The sequence below is a fragment of the Gallus gallus genome, chromosome 3 (assembly GCF_016699485.2).
Source record: "Gallus gallus isolate bGalGal1 chromosome 3, bGalGal1.mat.broiler.GRCg7b, whole genome shotgun sequence".
In the NCBI taxonomy this organism is placed as follows: domain Eukaryota; kingdom Metazoa; phylum Chordata; class Aves; order Galliformes; family Phasianidae; genus Gallus; species Gallus gallus.
The window spans coordinates 26195364-26214725 of NC_052534.1; the positions used below are offsets into that span (position 1 = coordinate 26195364).

Sequence of the window (19362 nt, forward strand, 5' to 3'; positions counted from 1 at the left end):
GATGAAGGATGAATATTTTTCCCGTTACGTGTTGTACAAAGTACCATGAGCTTGTCTTTTAGGAGTGGACATTTGGCAAAGGGAGGATTTGCTAAGAGATTCATCTGTGAAGAACTAAACGCTCCAAGAAAAACACAGGTAACAGTGAGTGAACCATTTATCTTGGGCAATATAATATTTGCTACCAAAACTGAACAGGTGAGCTTACAGACTTTTATGTGTTCACTCTGATCCCAAAATTTTGCTTAGCTGTATTGTTGAAACTCAGTAAGGCACTTTGCGTGCAAACATGTGAGACTACTTTAGTCTTTCATTTCACTGAATAGAAAGATTAATAGTATGTGTAAGTCTAATTTATTTAATTAGGGGATTTAATTAATTGGAGACCTTATTAAATGACTTATTTAACTTAATCTGTCAATGTGACATTATCTGAAATATTTCAATATTACACTGTGTTTTGATTTGAACCCTAAATTCTTTCAGTTTTCATGGTCTAAAATTCATAACATTTGCTTCAGAAAACCAGCTATCAGAATGGTCTGTACTGAGTCCAGTTAACTGCTCGAAGATAGACTAGATAGCCTTAAAAATGTATATTTTTTAATTGGAAGTATGCTTTCTTTTATTTACTGCAGTTTTTGCATAATCCTTCACTTGTTTTCTTCACACTGAGTTTTTGTTATTATATGCATATTCTGAATTCTATGTATGGAGAACATTATCATAACCATTGTTGTCTAGATTTTGCCAGTTAGACAACTATGTAAGATATTCATGTTTGGAGTATGTTTAGCAAAATTAAAGCATCTTAAGAACTTAAAAATCATCCTGCAAACAACAGGCATCATTGGTCTCCAAATGTATCAGACCATGTGATGTTTTCTTTTACTGCTATAAGTAATGTCTTAGAGGTTTCCAGAACACAAGTTATGCATACAACAGTTTTCGTGCTTGCTGATGGACTGCAAGATTTGGAAAGACAGCTGGTACGAACAAGTCCAGGAGATTCCTAAAACACTGTTGGTGATGTACCTTGATGCAGGTATTAAAGGAGCCAACTAGAAAAGGTACTCACCTAGATTTGTCTGTAAACAAAGTGGTGATTGGTGGCCATCTTAGCCTTAGTGGCTGTGAAGTAGTCAAGTTTAAAATCTTTGGTGATTTTAAATAAGGAAATAGGTTGGCAGCAGCCACCAAAACTTCAACCCTGGATGTAGACAAGGCAGGCTTTAGTCTGCTCAGGGAACTAGTTGGCAAGGTCCCCTGGGAAACTGCTTTTGAAGGCACTGGAGTCCACCAGTGCCAGCTACTCTTGAAGTACCACCTCTTAAGTACAAAGAAACAGGTAATTCCAAAATGTTGGAATTCATGCAGGTGGAACAGAAGGTCAGCTTAGTTGAGCAGGGAACTTTTTGGAACGTAGGTGCTAAAAGAAATCGTATGGCCACTGGGAATGAGGTTACACAACATGGGGTCCTACAGAGAAGCTGTTAGCCGTTGCAGGGAGAAAATTCATGCAGCTGAAGCTCAATTAGTATTGAAGCAGTACAGTAAGGCAGGAGAGAACAAAAAAAGGCTTTTTAAAATATGTAACAACAAAAGGAGGACCAGAGGTCACATTGGTCCATTACTAGATGAGAATGGCAAACTTTAGAAATAGGTAAGCAAAGTACACTTCTGTCTTCAACAGGAATGATGGGCCCAGGGGCCCTGGAGCTCTGATTTAGAGGACCATGACTGCAGTAACAGTAAATTCCTAGCCAACCCCAAATGTGCGGGACCTACTGCTCCAGCTGGATGGATATAAGTATGGGGCCTAATGGGATTCATCCAAGGGTGCTCAAAGATGTCATCATGAGACCTCTCTCCGTGATTTTTCTACAGTCTTGGGAATCATGAGAGGTCTCAGTCAACTGGAAGCTAGTTAACGTTGTCCCAGTGTTCAAGAAAGACAAGAAGGAAGACCCTGGTAATTAAAGGCCTGTCTTTTTTTCTTGGATGCCTGGCAAAATTAGGGAGAGGATTATTCTGAGAGTTACTGAAAAACACCTGAAAGACAATGCAATCATTGGTCATAACCAATGCAGGTTCACAAGGGGAAAGTCCTGTTTAATGAGCTTAATTTCCTTTTATGACAAGGTTACCCACCTAGCTAAACAAGAGAAGCCAGCTGATATAATCTTTCTGGATTTCAGCAGAGCTTTCAGTGTGGTTTCTCACAATGTCCAGACAAAGTGTCTGGCATAAAGCTAGACAAAAACATAATGTGATGGGTGATCAAGTCAGTGATGTTTCGAGGTCAGAGGGTTACAGCAAATAGTTACACCAGGCTGGCAGCAGAACTGGTAGGGTTCCTCAGGGTTGCATTTTAAGGCCAGTTCCCTTTTATATTTTCATCAATAACTTGGATACAGGACTTGAAGGTATATTAAGGAATTTTGTGGACAACACAAATTGGGAGGAGCTGTTGAATCATTCAAGGGTAGGGAGGCCTTACAGAGTGATCTTGACAAATTCGTAGGCTGGGCAATCACCAACTGCATGAAGTTTTTAATACAAGCAAGTGCTGGATTCTGCACCTGGAACAGAGTATCCCTGGGTTTGTGTACAAACTGGGGGACAAGAGGCTAGAGAGCAGCCCTGTGAAAAGAGATCTGAGGATTCTGGTGGGCAGCAAGTTGAACATGAGTCAGCAGTGTACCCTAGCAGTCCAAAGGGCCAACTGTGGTGCAGGTTTGGGTGCCACAATGTAAGAACAAAAAACTATTAGAGAGCACCCAAAGGAGGGCAGCAAAGATAGTGAAGGACAAGACATTTGAGGCTGAGGTCACTGGGTTTGCTCAGCCCAGAGGAGCTGAGGAGAGACCTCATAGCAGCTTACAGCTCCTCACAGGGAACTGAGGGGCAGCACTGAGCTCTTCTCTCTGTGACAGCAACAGGGCGCAAGAGAACGGCGTGGAGCTGTGTCAGGGGAGGGGCAGCTGGGGGTTAGAGACAGGGTCTGCACTGGAGGGTGGTGGGCACGGAACAGGCTGCCCAGGGTCATGGCACCAAGCCTACTGAAGTGTCTATGTATGTGATAAAATAATTTCCACTCCATCTTTCCTTTACCTCATCATTGCTGTGGAAGCAAGAGATAAGAGCAGCAACCCGAGGTGGAACACAAGCTACCACTGTAAATATTGTGAAATTGTTACACAAGACTCCCTCCAGAATTTGGAAATGCATTAAAGAATTCCAGGTTTGTACATGGATGTTTAATCCTTGGAAAAAAAAAACAGTTAGGAAGAAAGTCAGTGACCTGGAGTCTATTGCTGATTTGGGCACCGGCCTGAGAACTGATTTGAGCATTGCATACAATTGTCATCACTATCCAATACCACCAGTTTGATTTAGTGACTGATGTGCTACAGGAGATAACATGGCTATCACTGGCAAGTAACAACAAGAGTCACTGCCAGGCTGATGTTCTCCTGTGCCAAAGTACATTCTCATTTCTCTAACCTGAGTGAGTCAAAATGGTGCCATTTTTGTGCATTGTTATAAGTAGGTAAGACTTATAGTATGTTGCTGGTATGTTGTCTTTGTAGAAATTAAGTTATTGTTGAGATGATCTCCTGACTGCACCATTTTCTATTCAGGAGACCATTCCTTGCTTTGATTTAAGAAGGAAAAAAAAAATCAACCTTCTTTGATTTTATTTTCATGCATTTACCGCATACTGTCTTTTGGTACATTTCTAGTTGCTATGTGATGTGAGGTCCATGTAAATCATTCTACTTCCCTTATAAGAAGTACTTATAAGTGATCACAGATGTGTTCGTATGCCATCTTTTACATGGACTGAAGCAATCAAGTCTCGAAGATGCTTAGCCTGAAACCAACACTGGGTGAAATGACACATTATGGCAGAGCCAATCTTAGTAATTCACTGGTTATTAAAGGAAAAAAGTCATACTACCTTCCCTCTCTACACCAAGCTTTGCATTTCTGATGCTAGCCATGCACAGATCTGGTGCTCACTGAACCCCTCTGTGAGCTGATTCAACTCATTGATCTAACAATGCCAAATATTATATTGCTGTGAGTGGATTTTGATGAGCAAATGTGGTTGGCTCAGCAAAGCACCTGTTGGCCTCAGATCTATAACCAGGGAGGAGTTATGATCAAGCACTGAGGACTGGTGCAGTGAGTGGAGGGTGGGAAGGAAGGAACAGGAATCCTGCCTTTGGCATACAGGAGCTAGTTTGTGTTAGTTTGATCACCTTATGTAACTGTTCACTTGACCTTTTGGGAACAGGCCAGGCCCTGCTCAAATATATCTATCAGACGGTGACAGTTATAGAGAAAGACTGGTATATCAACATGAAGAAACTTGTCTAAATGTTAGAAATGTGCTTGTTACTTGTGACCTTTCACACAGGAAAAAAAAAAAAAAGAGTATGTATGTCTAAATAACCTCCTGTTTTCATCAACAGGACTAGAGATTGAAAGTTTCCATTTGTACAAAGGAAATGATGCTTTATGTCCATCTTGCAAATCAGCAAACTGAGCCAAGGTGCCACAGTGGTGCTTTGACTATTGTTGTGTGAATATAGTCAGCATTAATGCTAGAAAAAACAGCATGGGTGGATCATGTCAGTACCTACTCTTACTGCACTGGTGTTTCTGAGCATAAAGTGTTTCCAGAATGTGCTTCACAGAATACCTGAAGATGGCCTCCCATGGAAAGGCTTCATGGCTTCCTGGAGACCCTTAAGATCTTCTTTTTGGTTACTAAACCAAACAACAGTCAAAAGTTGTTTGTAATTGGGTACAGTGCTTGGTGCATTAGGGAGGTGGGTTTTTTTCTGTTATTGTAAAAATAGGAGAAGATTCATCTATGAGCTAAGCTTGTAGCTGAAATATGGTCACACCCAGGCATAGTTTGAGAACTTTTGTGTTCTAGGAAAGCTATTCACTCAAAGGCTGTGATAAATCAAAAAAAAAAAAAAAAAAAAAAAAAAAAAGAGCAGTCTGTGTTTATTTTTGGTTAATGAACAAGGAGAAGTATGCGAAGACATCAGGCACATTGAGACGTATTTTTCCTACTAACAATGTGGTTGATTAAGGTGGACAGATGAGGGCCACAGAGATTATGCAAATGTCACTTAGGTAAATGTTTGTGTTAGGGTGGGGATGAACACTGTCCTGTTTCAGAAGTGAACTAAAGACCTTTAAACTTTACCTGCTGGGATAATGTGGATACATTTGTTCTTTGATTAAAGGATGCGCTCACTCCTCGCATGCTAGTGCATTGCAACTGCACACTTACTGTCCTTCTCTAAAGGACTAAAGCTGAACCTCTTAGATCTCAAATTCTGTTGCTATGAAGTCTTCTTACAGTTTATCATGCTGCTTTCCCAAAGAACAGGGAATGTGTGCCATCCCTCAAACACCCCTTCCTAGATGCTTAACCGAGTCCCTCGGTAACCTTGAGATCAGTCCTCCCAGACTGCAGAAATTCTGGCTGAAAAATACGTGTTCTAAAGCAGATCTTTACAGCACTTTTCCAGTCCCAGATTTTGGACCAATTTTTTTAGCAACGGCCACCATAAACCTTTGAAATAGTCTATGATGTGTATCTCTAGGTAAAACATCTCTGACCACTGAGTGTGTTAAAATGATCAGTTTTCAGTCAATATGCCAAGTACGGGCCAGAAAGTTCTGGTCCAAAGTCTACTCTGCAGCAGGTCCCTCACATTGATTACACAGTCATCTAGCACTACTCTAGATATGAAATCGCTATCACCCTACCTTCTTTTACACATCACCAGTCCTGTATGACCAGTCAGCAGCTGGACACGTGTTGACTTCAGTGGGAGCAGAAATGGAAAACTGCAGAACACCACTGTTCTGATGAGCTGAAGCGGTACAGTAGTAGCATTAGCCTCCAGAAGGAGTCAGCTTGCATACAACACCCTCATACAGTCCTGGTGAATGCCTGAGAAGCCATTAGTTTTCTGAGGGCCAATACCCAGCTGTGAACTGTCAAGATGCTCATCTCAGTAACATTATCCTTTTTTTTTTTCCATTTGCTTTGTCAGGAATAAATGTAACACACTGCAGGAACATTTTGCAGTGGATAATAATGCTGCCACCATGTATTTGGTTGATACACTGACAGAGATCTCCAGCTGGGAGAGTTCAAATATGAAAGCTGTACTAATGTTTCTGTTCTTGTTAGTATTCTTGCTAGGACTGGGAGAAGAGTCTGGATTATGAAGAGGAGTGGGGAGTATTAATTTTCATTTACTGAACTGCCTAGAAATAATTTGAACCACCCACACAGCAGAACAAGCTGATGTCAGAGCCAGTGAGGTTATCAACACCAATAAAAAAGCAGTTGTCACACAGATTAGACATTACATGTTAGCAAAAAACTGCTGGTATATTATTTTTATGCAAATTGAAAGTATTTCTATAACCTCTGACCCTGCCTGTAAACATCAGATTCCAGGAATTCTGCTGGAAACCATACATTACTAAGGTAAAATAATACTTAGTAGTGAACATGGTTTCCTCAGTAGAAGAATCTGGAAGTGGAAGAATGTAAGACCTTGAAATGCACTGCTGAGTGCAAGGAAACTGCTGAGGCCACCTCCTGCCAAACATCTGGGAAAACACACACCCCTTCAGAGCTGCCAGTGGAAATATGTAAACCACACACGGCTGTGATGCATGAGCACCTCGTTAACATGCTATCAGGCGTTCCCAGATAGCAGCTGCGCAGGGCCAGGAGTAAGTGGACACGCAATTTCAGCTTGCTCTGACATGAAACGGGAAGTCATCGGAGGTATTCAAAGAACTAAGTGGAAGGACAGGGAGGTTATTTTAAGGACAGCAGAAGAAATGAGGAAAAAGTTGGTGAGAATGGGAAAGATAGAAAATGCAGCAGCAGTCCAAAAGGAAAAATCTCCTTGGAACTGGAGAGGATTTCACTGAGTGGTGAGGAAAGAGCTGGAAGGTGGTCAGAGGAGGAAATATGGATCTTGGATAGAAGCTATACATAGAAGTGAACAAGAGGAATGCAAAGTGGATGTCTGTGCCTTGAAGGTTTGCTCGAAGGTATGCCCAAGCTGCTTCTAACATAGCTAGAATGGATACCAGTACCTCAGCTGTGCAGCCTCTTGTTCAGATATTTATCTGTCACCTGTGGGAGGGAAGGTCACAATTAGCAGAGAACTGAGGTGGCTGCTGATTACATCACCAGGAGTAAAGAGCGAGCTGCTTAAAAGCAAGCCCCGCTCGTTTGTGCACCATTTTAAATCACAGTGTGGACTTACACTGGAGGAGCATCTAAATAAAATCTCAAAGGTTTTCATGCTCATGAAGAATATATCACTTGGTCTGTTCCACCAGGATTAGCACTTGAAGTTTATAAGGCTCACAGGCCTTTAAGAGAAGGGCATAATTTTTAGATCCAGCAATAGAATGTATTTGAAACATCAGGAAATCCAAAATTTATTACCTGTGTGTTAAAAAATCTGGGGTAGACAGTGCTGGATCTTCCCCCAGCAAAAAGAAAAAAGAAAAAAAAAAAAAAAAGCAGAGTATTGTTTTAATATAAAATAGAATGAACTGTTACTATTGGTGCTATGTATGTCCGCATGCTAGGAAAACATGTATGTTTTGTCATAATGCTCATTTTTCAGGCAAGAAAGCTATCATAATGTTACCAGTAGACCAAACTGACAAAAGTAGTACTTTGCAGAGCCATTTCTTTCATTTTTCTTTGATTCTGGAAGGTCTTAAATGTATCATGTTGAGATGGCTATGTCAGCTTGTCAGCTCGTGGTGAGTGAAAGGGGTGATCTTGCTCATCTTCTGCTCTCAGCCACATGACCCCAACTTTGTGGGCATTATGAGCTAGGATTCAAGTGTACTAGGTGCTATACTCCATTCCTCCTCTGTGTTTATCTGTCCCCTGAAGTGCTCTTATGAGAAATGCTGTAGGTCAGCATCCACTCTCACAGTATGTGGAGATGATTAAGCATACTCTAGTGCATGAAGAAGGCAGTCTCCCTTCCTGCCTCTCAGAGTTTCCTGTTTGCACTGCTTGCTTTGTGCTGGCTCTGGCAATTGCCTGACCTCTTTTGAAACAATCCAGCTTGCAGACCTAATAGAAAACTGCTAACTTCATGTCCGTGTCAATTTTCTTTAATTTTAGGAGGCTGAATTAGTTCCTCAAGGGGTTGTCTGCATGCAGGACTACTAAAAGCAAGTGGCGAGGTTGTGGATTGGCAGGTAGAAAGTGGAAAGTCTGGAGCATTGGGAGGTAACCTTACCCCTTCTTATCTAAATAGACTGAGGGGACACCATTGCAAAGATGAGAAATGAATAAAGGGCAATCCTGTGCTGCAGGAAACTAAGCTGGTCTATCAGTGGGGTGTTGCACTGCATTGGAACCCTTGCTGGTCTGGTGCTGGTGTCCTGATTTCAAGGATGCAGTTACTGAAATGGTAATAGTTCAAGTGTACTGATTCAAATGCAGAGATTCAAATGAGACATAAAATTAAGTAATTGAAAGGTGGATTTTATAAAAGAATCCTCAACAAGAAAGGCCATAGTTTTCAGGGGACATATTTGATAGAGAATTAAGATAAAATACAAATGTTAATGAGGCTCACTGAGCAGAGGTGAGGGAAGAATTGCCAGTGATCCCAGTCAAGAATATCTTGTCCTCAGACAAGAAGTTTATATCACCTCCAGGGTTGAACAGCAGCCACTCTTCCCACTCAGACATCAGAAAGATCACCCAACTGGGTATGATGTACTGCCGTTCTCCACGTAGCTTTCACGCTTCACTCAGAATACAGAGCTATGGCAGCTACTGTGTGAACACAGGCACACATTCTTTCCATGCTTACCACTATATGGAAAGTAGTAAATAATAGGGCTGACAAGATTGTGCCATTTTAGGGGAAGTTTATGTTGGTTTTGTTTTTGTTTGGTTTTGGTTTTTACAAACAGGCATTCTTTGGTGACCTGAGAGCCTCTAGGCAGACTGAGTAGGTTACCACTCAGTACATACAATTTTCAAAGAACTCAGCATGCCTAGTATTTTACCAAATACCTGTTGGACTACCAGCTGCTTTGCTGAAACTTGACTTTGTTTCTATGCTTTCAATGCAGTGGGATGGGGTTTTTCCAGGCCTTTTCAAGTCACCAGCTCACAGCTCAGCTATAGCCTTGGCTAGCAAGATGATGGAAGTTTGGAGCCATTCTTTTAAGGCAAGAGAATTAAGAGCCTGGCCCGTGAGGTGCATGGCAGCTTCAGGTCTTGAGAGGAAAGAGAACTCTTAAATTCACTGGAGTGGAGTGTATATTCAGCATGAAGTTCAGTACCTCAAATATTCCTGCAAAACTATTAAGCTATTTGCATTCTCCTCAACATGGAAATTCAACAGTCACTATTAGAAGCATTCCCTCGGACTGTCCAGTGCGCATGCTGCTTTGGGTTTGGTCCATTTGTGGCTATTTTCCCACTGATGTTATTAATTTCTTTTTCTTTCAGACTAATTTTGTCTCTTCCCCCATCTTTCTATTTTTTTCCTTCCAGTTCACAACAACAGCTGGAGACTGAGCTGTTGGGTGATATTCCCTTCTACACTGGACAGTTTTACCCACTGACCCAGTGCCTGCTGTGACTTTGGCTACAATAATACAATTCATTCACTGTCATTCACAGCAGGAGAAGCGAAGAAATCGTTTCATTACAGGAGCCCAGAACAATGATAATACTACCAACTATATATAAACACAGAGCACTAGTTACCCACCAGACAACAGTTAATAGAGGTAGAAGGCTGGATGAATTTCCTTGGCTACCACCATCTGCCAAAACGCATCCTGAATGAACAAATGTCCAATGCTGTGCTTTGAAAGTTCCAAAAACTTGTGATCCAGTTGCTGAATTCATATCCCCCAGACTGTAAATCACAGCTCTCCCAGCCTGCAAAATGATACCAGCTAACTGCAGCCTCAGAGTGAGTGAAAAGGGTTGCATCAGACTCCAGAAACAGTGAAGTGATTCTTCTCCTTGATTTGGCAAAATGTTTTAATAGGTACAAACACTGACTGAAAGAAAACGCTGGCATTCTGCCTTGTTTTACTACCTCACTCTTCTTTTCTTCTTTGCAACCCTTTCTCTCCTCACTGCAAAAAGTATTTTAAAGGAAACAGATTTACCAAAATTGCAATCCTGCATGTGAGCCGGCCAGTTTTCATGGTATTGCAATCGATAGCATGTGCTGCTGGAATGTACCTGATTGGATATCGAAGAGAGGTTTGATCAGGAAGCTAATGGGTGTTCTGAGCAGCCCCATTTGTCCCTCAGTTTGCTTTGAAAGCTAGTTTTCATGTGCATTAAAAGTAGCCATGCACTTCTGTGCAACTGCTATCCAGTGCTCACAATGAGTGATTATAAGTGAAAGGAACTACTGATTCACTTAGTCATCTTCTATCACAGATGCCCAATGACCAAACACTAATTGACTCTTTGAAATCTTTTTAAAAGTACTCTATGTAAACAGGAAAAAAAATTACTCTAAATGCTTGTGGCTTTGTCGGTAGCTGTTGTGACTACTGATCAGTCCTCTGCGGTTCTTTGGCAATGAGAAATGTGTTTGAGATTCACAGTGTAAAAAGACAGATGAATTGGCCTTGAAAGCTTATCCCTAAATTAAGAAATCCGTATTGTCCCCACAATTACAATGAAAAACCGCATTATTTGGAGCTTGTTCTGTTATGGTACCGTATGTCACATTAAAATAAAGAGTGGACCAGATTAAGACTCCTATTAGCAGTTTAACAGGAGTGAATCAACACAGGTGATTCTTCCAACATTTGACTTTGAGACCTGGAATTCTCAAATACAATTGCTCCAAGTCCTGTAAATGCACTGTAAATACTCCAGGACACTCAGGGAACAAATAGAGCTCATTAGAGGACCTTTCCATCTGCTTTTCCCCACAACTTCTGCAATAAGGTCAGAACTCTGCTACCTCTCCTTTCCTCTTCTTGAGAGTGCTCAGTCTCTTAGTCCTGGCTCAGGAGAGGATGAGAAGACCCCTGGCACTGGTCTCCTATTGTTTATTTTGCTGACCGGTGGCTCTCTTTCTGACAGTGCTGGGTTGTGCCTGCTGTTCCCTCTTCCAGTTTGCACAGTCGGTGAGAGACCAGCAGCTGCTCTCTCTGACCTCCACAGCCAGAGCATCCTGTTGTCTTGCCCTGCACTGCCATGCCCCCTGTAGCGCAGGGAGCACGGGGCAGGGTGGGAACCAGTGCACACTGGCTTCCCAGGTGCACATCACCAGTTAGGACCAGCATTCAGATTATTGCTGACGTCCTCATGCTGGGGGAATTAGAGCAGTGATGTGCTTGCCAGAGACCTGTGAGCTATGTTGCTCGAAGAAGGGAGGCCTTTAATGGTATTTGGTCTGTGTTATTTGGAGACATCAGCCAGGATTTAATCATGTGTCTTCTCCACAGTCATGTCCTCCCTTTTTTTCCCCCCTTCCTGTGCTTTCTTGTGGCCAATTGGAATTAGAAAGCTATAAAAAGTAGGATTTTTTTACAAGCATTTAGAAGTGCACAGTTTTTCCTCTTATTGTAAGTTTTAGTATTACTGATATCCAACAAATTTACTTGTTGTTTGACACGTCAGTGTGAATATATACAATTCTCTTTCCTACAGATAGATGAAGTGACAGATGATTTCATTGTTGAGTGTACAATAGCCAGAAGTACAATGGAAAAGAAGGGCTGACATCTGCTATGGTGATATGTTTTCAAAAACATGTATTGTCATCTCTTTCTTTTGTCTGTTATGCAATGATAATTAGGAGTGGCAAAGTGAGCATCAGTTTGACTGCTTTGCAATGATTCAGTTTTACTCAGCAATCTATGTAAATGCCATCCAGTGTCTTACAGTGCAGCATGTACTTCTGTTCCTGAAGTAGCATGCTAGCTGTGCAGAGGCAGCAGCAGAACTGCAATTTGTATGAATTGCAATCCAGAATCCCTTCCTTAGGCCAGCTCCAGGCACCTCCAGTCTGTCTGTGCAGTGCCCACAAAGTGATCTGCCATCAAAACCTCTCAGGTAAATTTTCTATGTCAAGTGTTTTGTCTCCTGGCTTTCTCTGTACTCTGAGCATGAACTTTCCAGGATGTTTTACATCCACAAGATGCCATGCTGGTGAAAGCTATATTACTGTAATGACCACTCAATGCCTATCCTCTATCTGAAGAATAATCTTTACAGCACCGTTGAATTTAGTTCATACACCCCATTGTAGCCCAGATGCAACTGATGGGCAATAATGTCCACTTGAAATATTAACGTTTCTCTGCTGTTAGCCATATATCCAAACAGACCATGATCCTACTGTGTGGGAAACCTTTGTTTTTAATCAACATGGCAGTCCTTGCCCTAAAGTCCATTTCTAATCTAAAATGAGGAATGTACAGATAGATGAGAAAAGCAAAGGAAGGAATAGAGGAGATGTGTCTGAAAAGGTAGATTCAAAATCAGTAGCTACAGTCAGAGCTGTAGGCACACTGCTGCACTTGATGTGCATTGCACAGAATGGGAGTTTCAAACAGGGAGCTGAGGGACACTGAAGGTGGTGCTCACAAGAAATTAAAGGATTGCAAGGGAATCAGATGGCAGAGCAAAGAGTAGGTTTGATCTTCTAAGGAGATAAATAACACAATAGGAGAGGTGAGCTGTCTTGTGAAGAGCTCTTAGAGAAAGACAAACAAATAAGCACACAGAAAAGAGGTTGTATTTCCATTCCCCTGGCTGAGCCTTTTAGCCTACCTGCTGTATCACCTGGGCACGCTGTGCTTTCCAATCTGTAGCCCGCACACACCCCAAAGAAGAGTTCTGTTCCTTGTTTTACAAGCAATGACTTCTCCATTCAACCTTTACATACATAAAGCTCTTTTCTCTACCTAGAGATGGCTGCCACTCCAGTAATGTTTTTTAATTATTGATAGCAGTTCATAGAATACCCTGAATTAGTGGGGACCCACAAGGATTCCACTCCTGAACTCAGTTCTGTATGGAAGGAGTGACTCTACTCCAACTTCTTGTTCCTATTTGGAAGGTTTTGTCAGAAACTTTCATACTACCTACTGCACTTAGGTTTGGGAGGTTTTTTGGTCTCCAAATAAGTCTGGAGAGGCACACTGGCCCTGCTCCCCACACAGGTGCAGTGCTGGAGTGTTGAGCCAGCAGAGCCATCATGAGCAGCAGCTGTGCCAAATCCATCACTAGCAGCTGGGGCTGCTGAGAGCTGCAGTGGCCATTACAGGATTTGAGCAGGTTTTGCTGCTAGGTTTGAAGCTGTACCTTCATTCTTCTGAGGCTGATCTGCAGGGCTGCTGCTGGAGAAATACAGGTATTGTAGCAAGTAGTTTTTTGTTTGTTTGCTTTTTTTAATGTAGCAGTGGTGTAAGGGGTGAGTTTAAGAGGTGGGGAGTAGAGAGGTAAGGGCATTTAGATGTGTGAAGGGACATGGTTTAGGGTGGAAAGATTGGTGGTGGGTGAATGGTTGGACTGCATGATGTTGGAGGTCTTTTCCAACCTTGGTGATTCTGTGATTTGCATATGTGTGTATTAAGCAGAGAGGCTGGTCAAATTGCTTCTTTGTTGTGAAATATAATGCAGCATTGGAAGGAGTCAGAAGAATTCACTGTTCCCTTGTAAAACCTCTGAGATGTGAAGTGTGTATTTTCCCTGTGTTGGTTATGCAGTCTGTGCAGGCACTTGGGATTTCTAGCGGTTTTCTAATATGAGGGACGAAGATGTTCAGGTTTATTTGTGGCTGTACTATTTCTTGTTGTAGTTGATGGAATTTTCCATCAGGTTTCTGTTGTGCTAGATTGCATTTGAATGCCTGAATCTGAGTCTGCCCCACCAAAAAAAAAAAAAAAAAGACTTGTTATCATTGCAAAATACAAGGTGTTTTATATTTTGTGAGTTCTTTGGTACGATAGAATGTGGAAAAAATAAAGTATGCTACCGTGTTGATATGTAATGGAAGAATCTTATGCAATACTGAAAAATATGATGCGTGAAATCTTTCCTACACTCAAGCATAAAGAGTATATATATATACTTTAGACTCTTAGTTTTAGCAGAAACTGCTGTTACACTTCACTGTATGTTGATGTATAGGGTCACTTTTATTATTTTACTCAGAAAAATAAAATGAGATGATCTAGTAAAGACAAAAACAGTTCTTCAATACTAAAGTTTCAATAATCCTTTGTTAATCTCTGCTTCTGGTTTGCTAGGTCATGTTGGTAAATTATGTGAACTCCAGATCAGAAGCTGGTCCCCATAGGCAAGCTGTTTTGCACAGTTTCAGTAAAGAGGCAAAAGCTTCGAGATGGGATCCTCTGGTGTAAAGGGTAGCCTATTCTTGCCCCTTTCTCACTAGGAGATGGCTAGAGGCCAGAGAAATGAGCTATGCATGCAGTTTCTTTGTGCTTTAGCAGTTCCACAGTGGCAGAGGGAGGCTGGAGGGCTAGCAGCCCCATTCCACTCATGTACAAAAACTAATTATTAGTAATACTTCCTTGCCTCTTTGAAGGATTTAAATAAAATTAATAGGTGAAGGTTCAGGCTAGCTTCACTTGTGTACAATTTATCCTTGGTTTAACTGCAAATGTTCATCTTTTTTTTTTTCTCTGATAGAAACTTTATATTTTTAATGTAACTATGTGATTACCCCCACAGCAGGTGTAGGACCTGCACTAGATTTGCCACTAAGCACCTGAAGGGATAAAATACCATTAAGTCTGGCTGATGACTCACACTTGGCCTGCTGATAACAAAAGAGAAGGTCTCTTGTGTTGAGATACTAACTTGAGAAAGGGAGGCTTCACACCTGGTGCTGGAGCCTGTGGAAAGGATAAAGAAATCATCCATATTGTTTCTGGAGGAGGGCCAAAATGAATAGGCGTACAAATGAAGTGGTTCTTTTTGAAAACCTCTCTTTGTTTTCAGCTGCCATTGTGCTTGCTGCTAACAGGTTGCTCCAAGAGGTGGTGGATGCCCCGTTCCTGAAGTCATACAAGGTCAGGTGAAATGGGTCTCTGAGCACCCTGATGTAGCTGTAGGTGTCCCTGTTGAGTGCAGGAGAGCTGATCAGGTGACCTTTGAGGGTCTCCTCCAACTCTAATGATTCTTTGATTAACGTGATGTGCACTGAGCTGCTGTCAGCTGGAAAGCAGATGGAAGCTCACTTCAGTCCACCCGTTTTGCTTCACCATGTGTTGTTTTGTTGTTTATTTTTTTTCTATTTCATCTCTCTGTTGTTTTCAAGAAGTGATTTCTCTGCGTTGGTATTTGAAATGATGTGAAAGTCTCTGTGTGGGAAGCTGCGTGTCAGAGTGACCCAGGGAACTTGCCCAGTTTTCTGGGCAGTGATGGAGAGGCCATCTGGAGGTAGTTTGAGCCAGGCTGTGACCAGCCCTTCCTCCATATAAGGAAATCTTTGCAGGAGGTAGAGCCAACCAGAAAATGCTACCTCCTGCAGAGGAGATGGGTAGGGAAGTGGGGTGAGGGAAGTTGTGGAGTATCAACACTGGTATGGAAAGTGTGCATTAAAGTAATATAAACAGTAATATAAATACAAGCTGGGAATCAATACAACTGCCAGTGTTGCCAGTTAAGTGGTTCTGCAGAAGAGGAGGATGGGAGTGGTGTCAAAGGGGCACAGGCTTGGGGGAGCGGCAGTGCTAGAGCAGGGTGCTCTGAGGGGTGGAGGAAAGGTTGGCCATACCACAGTCATTCTTCACTCCCTAGTGTATAGGTGGCAAGCAAGCTCTATCTGTACACAACTGGAAGAACTGGCAGCTTAATAACACAGAAGTAACCATTTATGTCTCCTCTTTGTCTTCCTGTTCGGCTTTTGACAACACAGTTTAAGGCAGCAAGATAGACAGGGCAAGGTGCAAGCTATGGGAGGAGACTGAGCATACCTTGCCAAGTGAGTTCCTTTAACCTCACACTTACTTTCTCTTTATTTTTATTGCTCTTCTACACACTTACTGGAATACACTGAGTTGTGCTTGTTGGACCAAACCATGAATAGTCCCATATCTAAAATAAAAACATTTAGTTTTACCATTTTTTAACATGAGTCATTTGCTCATGCACAGCTGCTGTGCATGAGCAAATGTGCCAGCGTAATGTGAATGGGAGTCAGCAGAGATTAAATGAAAAAAGTAAGGAAACTGGGCAGAGGGCTGATAAAGCTGGTATCCCTACTGAGATGTGTCTTTCAAGCCACAACGTAAGAATGATTACTGCAGCAGAGCGGTACATGTTGTGCTTGAGATTCATCAAAATACAACTGAATAGGCAGCAGAGGCACCTGGTCTCCATTGTCAAGCCTCATTAGCAATTGAGGTATAGTCAGAAGTAAACCCAGATTAGGTTACCTTTATCCGACTAGATGGAGGCAAAAGTTCTTTTTATAGCTACAATATAGTCATTTTCCCCTTTGCAATGCAGCCCTATTGGGTAAGGGAGAGACTTCTTTAATAGCTATTCCTTTTTGGACAAGGAAAACAATTTACTTATTGTAAAAACCACTTGGATGCTATGACACTGCATGCCCTAACCTCTACCTCTAGTAATTCACATCTGCAATCCAGTTACCAATTGCCAGGTATTTCTGTGACCAAAACTGAGTGTGTGTGTGTGTGGGGGGGGGGGGGTATCAGAACAATCAAATGCTAGCCAGATGTGATGATCTTAGAGAGTCATGGCTAAAAAAATGCTGTGCATTGGGGTATAGCTGTGATCATACCAATGTTAAGGCAGAGGTTAACTAAATTTGGAGCTGCAAAGAAATTTGGTTACCCACTGTGAACCCAGAAGATGAGATCGTTCTTTTATGATAAGATCTCTGTTGGGAGCAGTGGAAGCCACTTGGAGCAATTTTGTCACAGTCTGGAGGTGGGAATGTTCTCAGATGCAGCAATGAGAACTAGATTTTTCACATTCCAATGTTGCAGGCATGAATCGGGCACCTCCTGCCAGCAAGGAGACAACCTGGGTGTCTTCTGACAGATTTCTGCTTACTGAAATCCTGCACAATAGATCAGGCTGTATTTTGACCTTTGCATTCCTGACTGTAAGATGCCACAATTTCAGAAGAGCTAAGCCCTGTGGTTGGAGTGCTCTCTGGAGAAGTTTACCTGCTAGACTACAGAAAAGATGGATGATGTCACTGACTTCCTTAATTTTCATCTCTGTGATTGAGCAGCTGCCTTTTTATAATCCTGTAGATGAGTATTAAGTGCACTCAGGACAAGCCTACCTGTTTGGACGTAGAGGGCCTAGGTATCACTGGTTCATGGAATGCACTGTAAATCCAGCAGTGGCTAGCCAGTTAGATCAGATTTGGTATCTGGGTGGATGCAAAAGCAGAACCAGGGGGCAAACAAGATGTTGCCTGGCCTCTTCTGGCCTTAGGCTGATGCAGAACAGGGTATGGCAGAATGGGGTGCATAAGGGGACAAAAAAAAGCCCTAACCAACAACAAAAAAATCTGCACTCTTTATCTATACTTGATTATTGTTAATGAGATCCAGAACATGTGTTCCAGGTGAAGTGTAATTCCCATTTAAGGAATAAATTTCATCCTATAGAGCCCTGATTATCTCACATGTGTTGTGTGGGGTATGTAAATGATACAGAACTTGGTCTGTACTTTTCTAAGCTTATAGTACCTGTGAATGCGGGTTTCCCAAAATGAGGAAAGACTTTTTCCTTTGATAGTAGGAATGTGAGTACCCTGTACTTGAGATAACCACAAGTGGGGAGTAATGTTTCCTAATGACTGGTAGATGCTCAGCTTCTACCAAAAAAAAAAAAAAAGTTATTTAAATGCCTCCTAGAAACTGTGTTCTAGTGATCTGTGAAGTCTTTGGTGAGAGAGTGGATTTTTAACAAGAAACCTGGGATCATCAGTGACATCTGAAGTAGTTCCCAGAACCTTCTAAAGGGACTTAGTGTGCAGCAGAGATCTTCACGTCTCTTACCAGGATCCCATCCAATCTCTTGATCAAATCAGTGTTTATAATTGCAATACTTAAAAAGATTGAATTATTTTTATATCTAAAGAGTAGAACATTGAGTCAATTGAATCAATTCTAAAGAATTGAACATTGAACAAGATATCACAGTGCTTGTGTGTCTATATGTATCTCAGTATACTCAGCTGTTCTTATTTACTGTTGTCTTTGCAGCATAATGTTTTATGGATCTAGAAACTTGCAATTTTGTACAAATAATTTAAAAAAAAAAAAGTATCTTGCCCCTTTCCAGATGGGTATGGATCTGTGCTGGTAAATGATGGAAAGTAAATAGAAAATCACAAAATGTTGTGTTTGTGGTTCAGTTTCTGCTGGTCTCTGCAGCCAACTACCTTTGAATCAGAAGATAAGAGTACACGTACATGAAGTTCATGGATGTTTACAGTAAATAAGGTATCATTTTGGAATGCAGTACTGGAGGCAGTGCATCATTTCAACATAATCTTCACCAGTATTTGCTCCAGAATACCTTCATGACACAGTAGCCTGTAGGGCCTCCAAGAGATAGGAAATGTAGGTTTAAATTTACATTCTAAATTATGCAGATAAGGAGTGGTTAAACCTAAGTCCTCTGTATCTAGACAAAGCACTGAGCATGAATACCTCCATTTTTCATGGAAGGGAAGTCTTTTTTTAGACATCTAACACCAGAGAGGACCATTTCCAATAAATTAGGCACTACTTTCTGGTATTTAGCTTTTTTCTTTATTAATATGCATCTAGAAGATAGCTCTTAGCTGCAGCTTAGGGACATGTGGTGGAATAACAGGCTATGTAAGACTATCCAAATTGATCCCTGCCTAGAGCTGAACTTTTAACTTCTGTTAGCCCTTAAAGGGTGCATGCATTACTGAGTGATGTTGCCTGTGGATTCTGGAGACATCTTAATCATGATAAGAAAGGTTAAAAGTGGAGGGCTTTGACTTCCTAGATTTGATAAACTTTGTTCAAAAGAGGTGTGCATCCAAAACATGCCTTCACTACCAGATATTTTCAGCTGGATTAATTGTTCAAAAGACTGTGCTGCTCAAATGGTGCGAGTGCTTGTTACTTTAGCAAAAATAAGCAAGCAAGGGAAAAACATAGACTCTTGTGCATTCTTACAGGAAGATTTCAAGTTAGGAAGGAAAATGGGCCACTTACAATTGAATGAAGGAAGGTATTCCCAGAAGTAAGGGAGCTGATGTGAAACCTTTGTTC

At 41.6% G+C, this 19362-nt stretch overlaps 1 protein-coding gene across 1 annotated transcript in view; it reads left to right on the forward strand.

Annotated features, from left to right (window-relative positions):
- Nucleotides 1–6749: 6749 nt before the first annotated feature.
- EPAS1 (endothelial PAS domain protein 1) overlaps nt 6750–19362 on the forward strand; it is a 119464-nt gene continuing 106851 nt past the window's right edge. Inside the window, exon 1 of the mRNA XM_046938431.1 lies at nt 6750–7110. The gene's annotated coding sequence lies outside the window, so the exon portion shown is untranslated. The remainder of the gene's footprint in view (nt 7111–19362) is intronic.